General features: G+C 44.2%; 1 protein-coding gene across 1 annotated transcript in view; it reads right to left on the bottom strand.

Moving 5' to 3' along the window:
- Positions 1-9,462, bottom strand: part of PIK3R5 (phosphoinositide-3-kinase regulatory subunit 5) — a 72,651-nt gene extending 63,189 nt beyond the window's left edge. The window contains exon 1 of the mRNA XM_042447242.1: positions 9,357-9,462. The gene's annotated coding sequence lies outside the window, so the exon portion shown is untranslated. The remainder of the gene's footprint in view (positions 1-9,356) is intronic.
- Between the last annotated feature and the right edge of the window lie 699 nt (positions 9,463-10,161).

Consider the following 10,161-nt stretch of genomic DNA (forward strand, 5'->3'; position numbering starts at 1 on the left):
CAAACACTTCCAGGATGACTGACCAAAACTAGATAAGATATAAGCATAAAACAGAAGTGATACTGCAGATTGGAATACCTGTTTGCTTTTGGAGTCCATCACAGTCATTAGCTGGCAAGAACTGCAGCTGCCTTGCACAACACAAGTGTGTGTAGACACAGACACATACACTAACGCTCACACTTGTGTACACCTTTCCATTTATGGATTAATGGGCAGTAAATGGACTGACTGTTGAATCACAAAAGATTCAAGGAAAGTTCAGTATACATATTTTCAAAGTTACATATAAAACTACTGTGCTGTGTAGGAAACAGAGGCTTCAAACACATACATCAGATGTGCCAGAGCATAAGACCGTCTTATGCTACATGCTTCTGTGGATGCCTGCACTAACAAATGCAATTTACCATTAAACATGAAAAGTAAGCTCTCACATTCTGTTTTACAATACTAATGCAGATCACTTTTAAAGTATCAGGGACTTTAATAGCTGGGCCAGTGAAAAAGGCAAAGACACAAGCTACAAGTCAAAGCCTCTTTCACTGACATGTTAGTTTTCCATTATAAGTGTGAAAGGGCTAGTTCATGATATTTTACCTAAATGGAACAGCAAATGTTTCCTCATCCAAGGAAACTTCCAACCCTGCCCAAGCTCCTAAGGTAGAAAAATTCAAAAGGTATCTTCTTTCCTTTACAAATATAAAGGTAACAATTTTCCAAACCATCATGAGATGCAAGATCAACAATAAGTAGTGTTAGGGTTGGCGTTGTGAGGTTAACTGTTCCCAGCAACTGGATTTTATTCAAGGACGAAGGGAAGGACAAGATTCCGCAGATATAAGCACACCGTCCTGATATACTTTTTCACTACAATGGCTTTATGACTGGCCAATCTTGGTGTACTTCTCACTCATAGTGACGTGGTTATTGGCTTCTTTTTCAAAGCACTACATTCAGTATGCAAAGAAATAAAAGGTAGAGAAGAGAGATAGTTCACCTGTTTCACTCCTCCTGACTCCCTTCTTTTGTCTCTTAACTCAAGATGCCCACTGCATCACGAGAAAAAGAAAACAACCCGCCCCATCATCTATGCTCATCAAAAGTGAGATGCAGGTTACACCAGTGGCATTGCTGAGATTAGTGTCACCCATTGCAGTGGGGACAAGCTGCCTTGCCCTCCCCCATGCTTTCCCAAATGACAGTTGAGGGGAGTGGCATTGTGGCCTCCAGAGCGCCCATTTGGGGTCCAGCATAGCTCTCTCTGAGCAGCCATGCTGGACACTGAAGGCATGTTTCCCCCCCCCCACTAACGAGAGGGCCTGCAGCCTCTGGAGGGCCCATCCTGGGTCTGGTGTGGCTGCTGGGCAAGCCAGAAAGGGAGGCAATGCCCTTTCTCACTCACCCAGTGGCTGTGCCAGTCCCTCCAGGTGTACCACCTCACCAGGTGACACCCCTCTCTGTAGTGTCACCCATTATGATCCACAGTTCTCACACCCTCCTAGTTATACATACACACACACACACACACAAGAGAGAGAGAGAGAATTGCTGGAGGGCTGCCAATGCTGCCTCCAGCATGTGCTACCTGAGGCGGTTGCCTCACTCTTCTTGAAAGCAGAGGCAGCCCTGGTAAAGCCTAGTGAGGCAGTGGTAGCTAGGCTTACATTTGTCACAATAAGCCACGGTTTACTGCACTGTCTGAATGTAGCATGGCTCAGTTACAGATGAGGGGTCCAGGCCTAACCCTCTCATCATATATATTCCTATGAAAGAGGAATTAAAATTGGCATTCCCAAAACAGGCAGATGAAAAGTAGGCTTCACATGAAAGATAAGCACAAGAACACAAACAGTAAGATTGGCTGGCTTTAGGGCCACTGTTTTTCCTTCATACAGATAACTACTTAAACTGTGTGTCTGCCTCATTTATGCAAAATTACAAAAGCCTTTGTCCCCACAGCAGAACCCAAGGTGAACAGGGCAGGGTATAAATCTTAGCACATATACAGTCATTACCTGTCATATGTTTATCCAGCTCAGCTCTCATATGAATGAGTTTTTTGTTCCTGTTCTAGAAAGGATACAGTTGGCCCTTCTTATACACGGATTTTTTATACATGGATTTAAGCATACACGGTTTGAAAATGTACCAAAAAAGTATAAATTTACCTTGATGTTCCATTTTTTATTAGGGACACCATTTTGCTATGTCATTATACTTAATGGGACTTGAGCATACACAGATTTTGTTATACACGGGGGATCTTGGAACCAAACCCCAGTGTATAACAAGGATCCACTGTATTTATGATTTTGATTCCCCTGGAAGTAAAACTTTCTTCTAAACTAAAACTATATTCATTTAGGGACACTAGAAAATATCTAGATAGCTATCCTGGGTCAGCTCTCCCAGCTCTCCCAGAGAGAAATACATGTCACCAAGGGTAAGGTTGTGGAATTTATCAAAATGGTATACAGAATTCATTTATTTCACATGCTTTGCATATTTTCTACTTCCTAAATAGGGTGCAAAAAAAAGGAAGATAATAATGGTTTTATAATCAAGCCTCCGCAGAAGATATTAGTACAACCAGGACACAAAAATGCAGAATTAAATTACCACCCGCCCCTGGCAACCAGTTGGCAGCTGGGCTCTGCTGTACCATATCAACAGTCTAGAAACTGTCTCATTATGAAAGTGGTACTGTTACAGATGCATTCCCCTCAGTTCTCAATTCTTAATGAAAGCTCCGCTTTTAGCTGCTGTAGAAACTCACAACACCGACTGTGTACTAAATTTCTCAATACATGAGGCAGTAATTGAAACTAGTGCATGAACTATAAAGAGCAGAATCTGCCTGCAAGTATTTGAAATGGCAGAAGACTTCACAGTACAGTACTGGTTTCAGGGATAACATTGTGATTTTATGTACAAAGCCAAGCTTCTGTGCTGGCTAAACTGCAAGGTTTTCTCCTGCACCAACAGCTGAACTGGGAAACCAAAATTCAAAGCTCCCTTGCCTGTTTTGTATTTCTGTAAAGTTTTGCTTTGTGACAATTAAATCCACTTCTGAAATGTATTTCATTTCTCATTAATATAACTGCAGCACAATCTTGTATGTGGAGCAAGTCCTATGGTGTCCAGTGCAGTTGACTCTCAGGAAAGAATGCATGGGATTGCAACCTGAAAGTTGCAGGTGCCACATTCCCAAGCTGGACCTAGAGACAAGATGAAACAGGAGAGCTGACCCAGGAAGGTTTGCTGCCTGAGGCCCCTTGCCATTTCCAGTTTTCTTACTTTAGCCCTGGCAAAGGGACATTGTCCCACTGTACGCCTAAAATACCCCTACAAGTCCAGACAACTAAACTGAGCTTGTCATACTTTGGCCACATCATGAGAAGGCATGACTCATTAGAAAAGACAATAATGCTTAGAAAAGTTGAGGGTAGAAGAAATACAGGAAGACCCTACACCAGATGGCTGGATTCAGTTAAGGAGGTCATGAACATGAGTCTGCAGGACTTGAGCAGAACTGTGGAGGACAGGGAGTCTTGTGGGCCATTCAGACTACCTTCTACCCCGGTTCAGAAACTGGATTAAAAGTGAGAAGTTCATCCTGGCGCAAGTTTTTTTACACTCAAATTTGAGGCTTGCACACCTATTCAGGGGCAAATCCCCCTTCGTGCGGGTCTTTTGAAAGCGGAGTATTTCCTGTATCTTTTGAGAAAAACCAGGTGCCGGCAAAAGTGAACTCGGCCCAGTCATGATCGGGTCAAGTTCAGGGGAGGGATTTAGGTCAGAGGGAGGGCAGAGGGTGGAACATGTCTCCCCTCTTGCATGCAGCTTTCTTTCTCTCTCTCTCTCTCTCTCTCTCTCTCTTTTTGGGAGGGGGGTAATTTAATTACAGATTATGCGAATGCTTGTTCTCCAAGCTGATAGAATGTGTCTGCTTGTGCTACATTTCCCTTTCTGCTGCCAGCATGGCAGGTCACTTTGCAAGTGGCTTTTTTTTAAAAAAAAAAAAGTGTGTGTGTGTGTGTGTGTGCGTGTATGACAGAATATGCGAATGCTTGTGTTTCCTTTTAAATTTGGAAATTTGATACAATGTGTGAAAGCTTTTGTTACATATGTATATGTGTATGCAAGGCATTCTGGGGTGGCAATTGGAGGCAAAGCAAGAGGATGCAGAGATGGCATTCTGAGGAGAGGTATTATTATTGTGACGGGAAGAGGGGGGAGGCAAGGGCTTTGGAGGTGGCATTGGGCTTGAAGGGAAGGGAAGGGAAGAAGTTCCAAAGAGGAGGAAATGCTGGGCTGGAAGCCAAGGGGAAGCTAGAGGCTGGCATTCAGAGGGATGGCTGTGGAAACCCATGACTTTGGGAGAGTCACACTCTCTCAACCTCGGGGGAAAGGCAATGGCAAATCTCCTCAGAACCAATCTTGCCAAGAAAACCCCAGAATGGCATCATTTTAGGGATGCCATAATCTGTAGTGACCCAAATACACAACAACACACACACACACACACACACCTGGAGGTTTTTAAATTTGATAAGTTGACAGAATATGCAAACACTGCTGCCAGTTGTTTTTTTAAAGGAGGGGGGAAGCACCCATTCCGCTGGCCAATGGTTGTAGGATATGTCACCTTTGACAAAAGCAGAAGTGAATTTGATTGACAACAGAAGAGGTTCCATTTTAAAGCAGTACTGCAAATGTGAACTTCAGAGAGGCAAATTGCAACGATCGAAGTAAAGGGTAATACGAACTTCTTTCCGAGCAGATTCAATATGGGGGCAACTGGATCTGCCCAGTTTTATCCAGGGCAAATGAGCGAGTGGAAATGGAGCCTTGGAGAGATGTCCCATCCACAAGGTCAGCATAAGTCGACTCAAGGGCAGTTAACAAAGGTGAGGACAGCAACTAATGTAGCACACAAAACTTTGTTCTCCAACACTGTGTTATTCCCTCCACCTAGGCATCTCCTGCTTGAGGCAGCCACCTCAACTCTCCCTAATGTTAAGAGATAAACAAAAGTAAGTCCCTCTATCATATTTACACAAATACCATTACCTTGCTGACTGATGTCATTATTCTATATTCCAAAGGCCTCTTTCATTCTAAACCTTACCTAGTCCAGCATCTGCTCCCACAGCAGCCAGTCAGTTGCCCATGAGCGCAACAACACCCTGCTTGTTGTGTGCCCCAACACATGACTGAGATCTCTGAACCCATGCAAGCATAGCTCAGTTAACAAAGCCTCTGACAAAGAAGTTCCTTGTTATGCCTGTCCAGCCACCACTTTTTCTCCTCAGCCTCTGTCCTGATGGACACTTTTAGCAGCGTCACCTCTGTGAGAAGGATGCTGGGGAAAACATGGACTTCAGCATTAATTTGCAGTGGCATATCTGCAGTTTAAATGCAATATAGAGCTAGGAAAGTGCAATTCTACTCTATCTGATTCTAGTATAACTGTGTGCCTGCCTATGAGAGGCAAGCAATTGCCTCCAAAATCCCTTGCTGAGCATACATGGGCAACAAGAAAAAGAGAAAACAGGTAAGCAGATAAGCCTGCCTTGACAGCTCCTCTTAAATTGTTAACAAAACATTGATCTGTAAGTTTGTCCACCAAAAGGGAAATCATGAGAAAAGTGGAGGTTGGTGGAAGACACCATCATCCCTGGATAGAAGTGGTCTCTAGACCATTTGAAATGTTTTTGTTTACTAGGCAAGGCTTAACTGTTTGATTTCATGTGCATATAGTGTTTAATTTTGAATAAAAGATGTGTTGAAACATGTAGAACTGCTCTTCTTTTTTGTGGCATAGGAGCCTATTCCGATTTCTGCTTCTGTTATCAAATTTTCTATTAAAGAAGTAATGCCCAGGAACATATCTATTTAGATAACTGAATCATAATTGTATATATCAATTGCATGATTACTGCCCATTGATGGTCTTTCCCGCCATGAATTTGTCTGATTCCCTTGTAAAATTGCCAGAATTGGCAGTAAACAATAAGAAAACACAAATTTGCCTCCATCTTCAAGGGGACAAGACAGATGAGTCAATCTGTCAAGAGAACAGCTTCTCTAGCCCAAGATGGGCATGCTGAACCTTCCAGGAGGTATGAAGGAGTGAAGTAGAAAGCAGAAACCAATCAAAAGCAAACACTTTCCACAGAAGGATCGCTGGTATGATGTCATAAATACACAACTTCTACAATCCACCAAAAACATTTTGTTGTGCTTCCAAGCCAGACAAAAAGGCTAAATCATTGGAGAGGATAGGCAGGAAGCCAATTTCATATCAAAACAGACAACTCTTGTCAACACTGAGAATCTCCAGTGCAACAAAAGAAGTCAATGCGCACAGCATTAACACAAAACCCTTTGTGACCAGAAACAACCAAAGTTTGCATTAATGTTTTGCAACCTCGAAGGAAAGAGACACATCCTAAGAAAGAGCATCCTGGAGAAAGGTTGGCTCATGCAATATAAATCAAGGGTATTTCTGTATTTTTTTTTTCCACCAGAGCACAATGACTTCATTCACAAGGCTGATTTCCACATTAATCTTCGTTATTGGCAAAGTAGAAAAAGGAACCTTATTGTGAGGTGAGGGAGAGATGATGAGAAACCTGACCACATCCCTCAAGGTAAAAGTTCCACAATGCATTCTCTCTTTATCATAAGGGCAAGTGTTAAACAGTGTGTAACTATCTCCCACCAATATTTTGTCTACACCTCTCTTTTCCAAGGACTGGCACGCAGACAACATGTACATTCCCAAATGTGGAAAAATGATACCTTTCCCCACAATTTGGACTGAACAGGTCCAAAAAAATTAGAGGATCTGGGACACACTAACTGAAAGACACCACTTTACATATACTTGTCATGCAAAAGAAGAAGAAAAGAAAATACTGTATGTGGTGCTCCACAGAGCTGACTGCAAAATTTTGCTGCCTGAGGCAAAGGACAAGATGGCAGCACCCTAGACACACATGTACCAACTCCAATACAGCATCTGTCCAGACTGAGAGCTGGATTTTTCGCATTTGTGAAAGCATACTAGATTACCACACTACACTCAAAATGCTGCTATTCCACTTTAACTGGTCTGACTGCCTCCTGTTGCATCTTGGGATTTGCAGTTTAAAGAGGGGCAATTAGAATTCTCAGTCAAAGGGCTCTTAGGCTTCACTGAACTGCAAACCCTAGAATGCATCAGCAGGCAGCCAGAGCAGTAAAAGTGGAATAGCAGCATTATAAGAGTGTAGTGCGGTGATGTGGATATTCTCCTCCTGTGGCAACAGGGGCACTGAGCCATTCCCACAGACCATCCAGCTCTATCCCCAAACGCTTTGCAGCCAGCACCACCCCAGCACCTATCATTTGAGGAAGCTTCTGTACTCTGACCCTTCACTAGGGGAGAAAGAAGCTTATATGTGCCCCAATTTTTCAGTCAAAAAAACTACAGTATGCAAGCAGCTTACACTTCTTTACAGGTCAGAATCCACTCTACATTCATTTGCTTGCTTACCTTCAGAAATATAGCCCAAGATGATTTTGCAAGACTTTAAGAAAGAAAAAGAAAGAAAGCCAGAAGAGGAAGTTGGAAAGGGCCAAGCAGAACCCGCAGGGCTGTGAGTAGGTTGCCATTCCGAAGGGAGGGTGGCCTGAAAAAGCAGAGGTTGCACTACTGGGAACAAAACTCCAGTCCCACAAACCATCACTTTGAAATGTATATATGTTTGTCTTTCAAGGCCTTATGGGCTGGGTGGTAGGTCAGGAAGCCAGTGGCAACCCACCTGAAATCTCAGAAGCCAAAGGGGAAGCACTGAGCAAGAGTCCTAGTAGTTGGGGAGGGCCCCGAGGTTTTTCTGCCTTCCTCTCTGGAGCTGATCCAAAATAAGGTCATGCAAACCAGTCTGTGCTGCCAAGGGTGTGCAGAATAAGAAGCATACTGTGAAGTCTGCTCAGCCACCAGCATCTGTTGCACTCCCCAAACACCCCATTCCTGGGCCCAAATCAGGCTGCATCCACACTGCAGAAATAATCCAAGGTGACAGCACTTTAACTGCTGTGGGTCAGTGCTGTGGAATTCTAGTATTTGTCGTTTGTTGCGGCACCAGAGGACTATGACAGAAAAGGCTGAATGTCTCACAAAAGGACAATTTGGAGCCATGGCAGTTAAATTAGTGGCAAACTGGGTTGTTTCTGCAGTGCAGATGCAGCCTGGCTATACAAGGTTGTTGCCCTCTCTCTCCACACTATCTGGACAGTATGCATGTGGTTCTTTATCTGGGGTGCTGGAAAGTTGCCCTGAACTTGAAACTCCACAGTGTCTTCTTAGGGTGCATCTACACTGTAGAAACAATGCCACTTGACACCACTTTAACTGCCATGGCTCCATCCTACAGAATCCTGGGAACTGTCGTTTTAAGAGGCACCAGCACTCTTTGGCAGAGAAGGGTGCAGACCTTGCAAAACTACAGATCCCAGGATGCCATGGGATGAAGTCACAGCACTTAAAGTGGTATCAAACTGTATGATTTCTACAGTGCAGCTGCATCCTAGAAGCAGCAACAGTCTTGCATGTCTGCATCATGGGCCACCACAAAAAAGGGTTCAGGAAGGTTCACACAAACACAACCATGCAATTCTAGGCTGCATCAATAGAAGTATAGTGTCTAGTTCGAGGAAAGCAATAGTGCCACTCTATTTTGCTTTGGTTACCTGGAATATTGTGTCCAGTTCTGGGCACCTCAATTCAAAAAGGATATTGAGAAACTGGAGCATGTCCAGAGGGGGGTGACCCAAAAAGTGAAAGGTCTGGAAACCATGCCCTATGAGGAACGACTTAGGGAGCTGGGGATGTTTAGTTTGGAGAAGAGAAGGTTAAGAGGTGATATGATAGCCCTGTTTAAATATTTGAAGGGATGTCATATTGAGGAGGGAGCAAGCTTGTTTTCTGCTGCTCCAGAGACTAGGACCCAGAGCAATGGATGCAAGCTCCAGGAAAAGAGATTCCAGCTCAACATTAGGAGGAACCTCCTGAGAGTAAGGGCTGTTCGACAGTGGAACACACTCTTTCCTCGGAGTGTAGTGGAGTCTCCTTCTTTGGAGGTCTTTAAGCAGAGGCTGGAGGGCCATCTGTCCCAGGGGGTGCTTTGACTGAGAGTTCCTGCATGGACTGGATGGCCCTTGGGGTCTCTCTCCTCCAACTCCATATGATTGTATGAAGAAGAACGGCTGCCTGCCTGAGCAAGGGGAAAGGGGGCTAGGAGGGACTCTCTTCCATCCCAGCCACTGCCCCCCCCTCCGCCTCCTCGGGTCTCCTGGAGCCCTACCTGCCCAGCATCTCCTCCTCCCTGAGTCCGCCTCTGCCTTCCCATCCTCGACCTCCTCGCGCCCTCAAGAGCCACTCCGCAGCCTTCCTCCGGCCAGGGCTCTTCGGCTGCTGCTGCTGCTCCTGAGCCGAAGGCGCCCAAGAGCCAAGCCCCGCCTTCCTTCGGGCCAAGGGCGGAGGGGGAGGCACTGGTGGGGAGGGCCTTCGGAGGAGCTTTGGAGCTGCCGGAGAGGAGCTTGAGCCGCCTTGAGTCCCTTCGGGAGAAAGGCGGCATACAAAGGAAATAAATTAAACTGAATTGAATTGAATTGAAAAAAATAAATTAAATTAAATTAAAATAAATTGAATTGAAATAAATTAAATTAAATTGAAATAAATTAAAATAAATTGAAATAAACTAAACTAAATTAATAATAATAATAATAATAATAATAGTAATAATTTTTATTTATATTACCCGCCTCCCCCTGTGGATCGAGGAGGGATTACAACAATACAAAGAACAATTACAATTTGTAGTTTGCTGGGGCAGCCCAGCTCTCTGGTAGAGAAGGCTCAATGTACAGTTCTCGGAATTCCATCGCATACGGCAGTTAAAATGGTGTCAAACTGGTTTATTCCTGCAGTGCAAAGGTGGCTTGAAGTCCGAAACACACCTGAACTGCAGAAATAATCCGGGTTGAGACCGCTTTAGCTGCCTTGGCGCAATGGTAGGGAATTCTGGAACCTGTAGTTTTTTGAGACACGGAGCTTTTTCTATCGGAGAGCTCTGGTGCCACAATGCACTACAATTCCCAGGACCAAGC

Source organism: Sceloporus undulatus, chromosome 2, assembly GCF_019175285.1.
Source record: "Sceloporus undulatus isolate JIND9_A2432 ecotype Alabama chromosome 2, SceUnd_v1.1, whole genome shotgun sequence".
NCBI lineage: Eukaryota > Metazoa > Chordata > Lepidosauria > Squamata > Phrynosomatidae > Sceloporus > Sceloporus undulatus.